The sequence below is a fragment of the Bos indicus x Bos taurus genome, chromosome 28, assembly GCF_003369695.1.
Source record: "Bos indicus x Bos taurus breed Angus x Brahman F1 hybrid chromosome 28, Bos_hybrid_MaternalHap_v2.0, whole genome shotgun sequence".
Classification (NCBI taxonomy): domain Eukaryota; kingdom Metazoa; phylum Chordata; class Mammalia; order Artiodactyla; family Bovidae; genus Bos; species Bos indicus x Bos taurus.
The window spans coordinates 29581749-29588653 of record NC_040103.1 but is presented as its reverse complement, the minus strand read 5'-3'; positions in this window follow the sequence as shown (position 1 = coordinate 29588653).

Genomic DNA, 6905 nt, shown 5'->3' with positions numbered 1-6905 from the left:
GGGATCTTCCCAACCCAGGGATCGAACCCAGGTCTCCTGCATTGCAGGCGATTCTTTGCCAGCTGAGCCACAAGGGAAGCCATACTTCTAAGTAATACACAAAACTATTTCTATATGCATTTTTCTAAGAAGAGTTGTCATAGTTTGGATTTCAGTAGATGCTGAAACAAAGATTTGGATGCAAGTAGTAAATTTGGGAGATGATCCAAGAATCTAAGCAATGTAAGGGAGTGAAAAGAAGGCCAATAAATATCTTTTGGATAAATGGGGCTGATTCTCATTGGCAACTCTGAGAAAAGATGTTCAAGTGTGGTCCATGGACTGGCAGTATCATTTTCTCCTAGAAGTTTGATTAAAATCACAAATTCAATGGAATTCCCTGGCTGTCTAGAGGTTAAGATTTGATGCTCTCACTGCCAGGGACCTGGGTTCGATCTCTGGTTGGGTAACTAAGATCCTGCAAACTCTGGCCAAAAAATACGGAAATTCAAGAATTTATGTCTTACTAATTTCTCCAGGTGACTTTTATGTGTTAGTAAATTTTGAGAAATACTATAGTAAAACATACTTTACAATTGCCTCACTGAGGAGGGGTAGAAATTGGAATATTTAGCTATCAAATCCCATCTCTCATTGGTTATAGATTGCTATGGGGAATGTTAACTCTGCTGACATTTTCAGGCAAGGAGAATACTCAGGTGTTTAAAGTAGAAAGCTATGGGCTTGTATAGGATTTATCTGCCAAAGCTTTAGTGAACTCTAGGATAGGCTGAGGGAATATGGGCAGGGAACAGACAGGACCTGAATAAAGGTTCATAACTTTTATCAGATTCTCATGTTTAAAAGTCTGTAAAGGACTTTCCTGTGGTCCAGTGGCTAACACTCTTCACTTCCAATGCAGGGAGCCCAGGTTCAATCCCTGGTCAGGGAACTAGACTCCACATACCACAACTAAGACCTCGCACAGCCAATAAATAAAATAAAATTTTAAAACATTTTTAAAGAAGTCTGTGAGCCCTCCCCAAAAATTAAGGACTAATTCCTTCAGCAGATGTTTCTTGAATGCCTACTATACACCAGGTACTATTATCAGGCATCAGAGATATAAAAGCAAATAGGAACTTTCAGGTGACAAAGAGATTTCCCTGTCAACTATAAAACTATTAAATGCCTATCCTTAAAATTGAGGTAAAAAAAAAATGCCCAGGCCTAATAGTCCACAGCTCTGAAAACCTAAAAATTTAATTTTTCCAATCTCAGAATATTTGAAATATTGATGTAAACCTATTAATTTACAGGGAGCCCAGGTTGGTTGAGACATTATCTTCTTAGTTCAGTTCAGTTTAGTTCAGTTGCTCAGTTGCAACCCCATGGACCACAGCATGCCAGACCTCCCTGTCCATCACCAACTCCTGGAGTTTACTCAAACTCATCTCCACTGAGTTGGTGATGCCATCCAACCATCTCATCCTCTGTCGTCTCCTTCTCCTCCTGCCTTCAGTCCTTCCCAGCATCAGGATCTTTTCAAATGAATCAGCTCTTTGCATCAGGTGGCCAAAGTATTGGAGTTTCAGCTTCAACATCAGTCCTTCCAATGAACACTCAGGACTGATCTCCTTTAGGATGGACTGGTTGGATCTCCTTGCAGTCCAAGGGACTCTCAAGAGTCTTCTCCAACACACCACAGTTCAAATGCATCAATTCTTTGGCGCTGAGCTTTCTTTTTTTTTTTTAATTTAATTTTATTTTATTTTTTAACTTTACAATATTGTATTGCTTTTGCCATATATCAAAATGAACCCACCACAGGTATACATGTGTTCCCCATCCTGAACCCTCCTCCCACCTCCCTCCTCATCCAGCTCTCACATCCATATGACTACTGGAAAAACCATAGCCTTGCCTAGACGGACCTTTGTTGGCAAAGTAATGTCTCTTTGCTTTTTAATATGCTGTCTAGGTTGGTTATAACTTTCCTTCCAAGGAGTGTCTTTTAATTTCATGGCTGCAGTCACCATCTGCAGTGATTTTGGAGCCCCCAAAAATAAAGTCTGTCACTGTTTCCCCATCTATTTGCCATCTTCTTAGTAGAAAAGTCTATATAGAAATCAAATTATCATTAGAAGTTGCAGTGGTGGTTTAATGTATTAAAGTGCATACTTGTATCTAGCCAGAAATCTAGTCAAATCCTCAATTTTGGTTTCGCTATCCCTTTGCCTGAACATCGTTGTGTTAAAACATCGTTTCTTCAAAAATGTTTCATTCATATGAATCCCACAGTTCACAGAGGCCACATTCTGGTAGAAGATCTAACTGTCCATATTGCTTATAGACATCTTCTGCTTGCCATCATTGTGTTTTAAAATTCAGGAGAGTTTTGAACTCCTTTATTTTTATTAAAATGTTTTTTCCTTGTGATCAGAACTCACAGGATTTGTTCTCTTAACCACTTCTATATATAACATACATCAGTGTCGATCATTTATCAGGTTGCACATATTTCTCTTACATCTGGGAGTCTGTACCTTTTGATTACCTTCATCCAATTCCCCACTCCTTGTCAACTCCCTACCTCTGATAACTACAAATCTCATATTTTTCTATGAGTTTATCTTTGAAGTATAATTAACCTATAACACTACAGTTCCTGTTATACAACATAGTGATTTGATATTTTTATACATTGCAAAATTATCACTACAGTAAGTCATTACGATGTCACCATAAAAAGATTTTACACAATTATTGACTATATTCCCTATGTTGTACATTTCATACCAGTGACATTTATTTTGCAATTGGAAGTTTGTACCTTAGTCTCCCTCTCTTTCTTCTCCCCACCACCCTTCTGTCAGGCAACCACCTGTTTTTTCTCTGTACCTGTAACTGTTTCTAGTTTTTGTTTGCTCATTTGTTGTTTTTTAGACTTCACACTTAAGTGAAATCATACAGTATTTGTCTTTCTGTCTGACTTATCTCACTTAGCATAATGCCTTCTGGGTCTATCCAAGTTGTTACTAATTACAAGATCTCACATCTGAATGCAGAGTTCCAAAGAATAGCAATAGATAAGAAAGCTGCCTTCAGCGATCAATGCAAAGAAATAGAGGAAAACAACAGAATGGGAAAGACTAGGGATCTCTTCAAGAAAATCAGAGATACCAAAGGAACATTTCATGCAAAGATGAGCTCGATAAAGGACAGAAATGGTATGGACCTAACAGAAGCAGAAGATATTAAGAAGAGATGGCAAGAATACACAGAAGAAGTATACAAAAAAGATCTTCACGACCCAGATAATCATGATGGTGTGATCACTGACCTAGAGCCAGACATCCTGGAATGTGAAGTCAAGTGGGCCTTAGAAAGCATCACTACGATCAAAGCTAGTGGAGGTGATGGAATTCCAGTTGAGCTATTCCAAATCCTGAAAGATGATGCTGTGAAAGTGCTGCACCCAATATGCCAGCAAATGTGGAAAACTCAGCAGTGGCCACAGGACTGGAAAAGGTCAGTTTTCATTCCAATCCCAAAGAAAGGCAATGCCAAAGAATGCTCAAACTACCACACAATTGCACTCATCTCACACGCTAGTAAAGTAATGCTCAAAATTCTCCAAGCCAGGCTTCAGCAATATGTGAACTGTGAACTTCCTGATGTTCAAGCTGGTTTTAGAAAAGGCAGAGGAACCAGAGATCAAATTGCCAACATCCGCTGGATCATGGAAAAAGCAAGAGAGTTCCAGAAAAGCATCTATTTCTTCTTTATTGACTATGCCAAAGCCTTTGACTGTGTGGATCACAATAAACTGTGGAAAATTCTGAAAGAGATAGGAATACCAGAACACCTGATCTGCCTCTTGAGAAATTTGTATGCAGGTCAGGAAGCAACAGTTAGAACTGGACATGGAACAACAGACTGGTTCCAAATAGGAAAAGGAGGACGTCAAGGCTGTATACTGTCACCCTGTTTATTTAACTTATATGCAGAGTACATCATGAGAAACGCTGGACTGGAAGAAACACAAGCTGGAATCAAGATTTCCGGGAGAAATATCAATAACCTCAGATATGCAGATGACACCACCCTTATGGCAGAAAGTGAAGAGGAACTAAAAAGCCTCTTGATGAAAGTGAAAGTGGAGAGTGAAAAAGTTGGCTTCAAGCTCAACATTCAGAAAACGAAGATCATGGCATCCGGTCCCACCACTTCATGGGAAATAGATGGGGAAACAGTGGAAACAGTCACAGACTTTATTTTTCTGGGCTCCAAAATCACTACAGATGGTGACTGCAGCCATGAAATTAAAAGACGCTTACTCCTTGGAAGGAAAGTTGTGACCAACCTAGATAGCATATTCAAAAGCAGAGACATTACTTTGCCAACAAAGGTCTGTCTAGTCAAGGCTACGGTTTTTCCTGTGGTCATGTATGGATGTGAGAGTTGGACTGTGAAGAAGGCTGAGCACCGAAGAATTGATGCTTTTGAACTATGGTGTTGGAGAAGACTCTTGAGAGTCCGTTGGACTGCAAGGAGATCCAACCAGTCCATTCTGAAGGAGATCAGCCCTGGGATTTCTTTGGAAGGAATGATGCTAAAGCTGAAACTCCAGTACTTTGGCCACCTCATGGGAAGAGTTGACTCATTGGAAAAGACTCTGATGCTGGGAGGGATTGGGGGCAAGAGGAGAAGGGGACGACAGAGGATGAGATGGCTGGATGGCATCACTGACTCGATGGCCGTGAGTCTGAGTGAACTCTGGGAGTTGGTGATGGACAGGGAGGCCTGGCGTGGTGCGATTCATGGGGTCGCAAAGAGTTGGACACGACTGAGCGACTGATCTGATCTGATCTGATTCTTTTTTATGTCTGAGTAATATTTCATTATATATACATTTTATATATATATAATATTTATGTATCACATTCTTTATCCATTCATCTATTGATGGGAACTTTGGTTGCTTTAAATTTTAACTACTGTAAATAATGCTGTCAAGAACGTAGGGGTGCATATATCTTTTCTAGTTAGCATTTTCATTTTCTCCAGATAAATTCCCAGGAGTGGAATTGTTGGATCATATAGTAGCTCTATTTATAATTTTTTGAGGAATTTCCATGCTGTTTTCCACATGGCTTCAGGAAACCTCCCTTTGAAATAGAAGCTTGTAGTCTTTAGTGGGCCCTCGCCATGGCACCCCACTCCAGTACTTTTGCCTGGAAAATCCCATGGATGGAGGAGCCTGGTAGGCTGCAGTCCATGGGGTCGATAGAGTCGGACACGACTGAGCAACTTCACTTTCACTTTTCCCTTTCATGCACTGGAGAAGGAAATGGCAACCCACTCCAGTGTTCTTGCCTGGAGAATCCCAGGGACGGGGAGCCTGGTGGGCTGCCGTCTATGCTCCACTACCACCTTATGTTTTATACCAGGTCATCTTTTATTGTCAGTCTCCTAGGCTCTGCAGTCATTTGAGTTAGCAACTTCAGGGATTCTTTTACATAAACCACATGCCCATAATACTGTGCTCCTAAAGTCACTCAGATAATGCATTATCTAGTGCAGGGTTTAGAGCTTTCCAGTAGAAACTTCTTCCACTGCACGGGACTCCATTTGGATCCCTAGCTGGGGACCTAAGATCCCACATGCTGCAGGACTACTGAGCCCACTTGCTCTGGAGCTGGTGGGCCACAACTAGAGACAATCCCTCATGCTGAAACTAAGCTTGCCCACAGGCAACTGCTGAGCCTCTGTGCTCCTGTACCTGGGCAGCACCACAGTCAGAGAGAAGCCCAGGCCCTGAGACAAAGAATCTGCACATCACAGCAAAAAATCCTGCATGCTGCAAGGAAGATCCTATGTGCTGCAACTAAGAACCGATGCAGCCAAAAATAAATATTTTTAGAAATTTCAAAATATTGATTACATGTCGAAATATTTTGAATATGTTGGATTATGTGGATTACTAAATTTCCTTTTTCTTACTTTTAAAAAAATGTGGCTACTACAAATTTTAAATTGCATGTTATGGCTCACAGTATGTTTCTACTGGACAGCACTGGTCTAGATTATGAGAGCTATTCAGGGGCTTGGAGAGAAGAGAATGAGTTCTCCATTTATTCCTTTTATTCTCACTGAACAACGTTCTTTATATATCCATCTTCTGTTCCAGATCCTACTCAGTCTGCATTTACAGCTTTCTGAGAGTAGAGAAAGGAAAGGAAAGTGAAGTCGCTCAGTCGTGTCCGACTCTTTGCGACCCCATGGACTGTAGCATATCAGGCTCCTCCATCCATGGGATTTTCCAGGCAAGGGTGGAGTGGGTTGCCATTTCCTTCTCCAGAGGATCTTTCTGACCCAGAGATCGAACCCGGGTCTCCCATATTGCAGGCACACGCTTTACCGTCTGCGCCACCAGGAGAGAAAGCCCTTAAAACTGTGTTGAGAGTCATCAACTAAGGATGTGCCCACAGGGTGGCAAGCAACTGCAAAGTTCAGATCACGCACCAACGCGGCCCCCTTCCGCATCCAAACACCTGTGCTTATGCTCGATTAAAAACAACAACAAACTTTTATTTCCTATTTTGGTAGGGAGAATTGATGGGGGCGGGGCACCAGTATATAAACATAAACATTTCTGTTAAGTCAAATGTCCTTTCCAAACCAGGGTAGGGGAAGAACGGATGAATTTCCTGAAGAAAGGTTAACGAAGATACGGAAAGATCAATTTCTGGCTTGCTCGCTCCATCTCTACTGGGCACGCAAAAAGAAAATACCAGGAAGACGGAACTTCAGTTAAAGGTGACACTGTTCCAAGTCTGAGACACTGGGAAATGACGGCCACATCCCTAAAGTTATTCCAGTGTAGGATTCGCCATACTAACTTTCCTCAGATGGGACCGTTC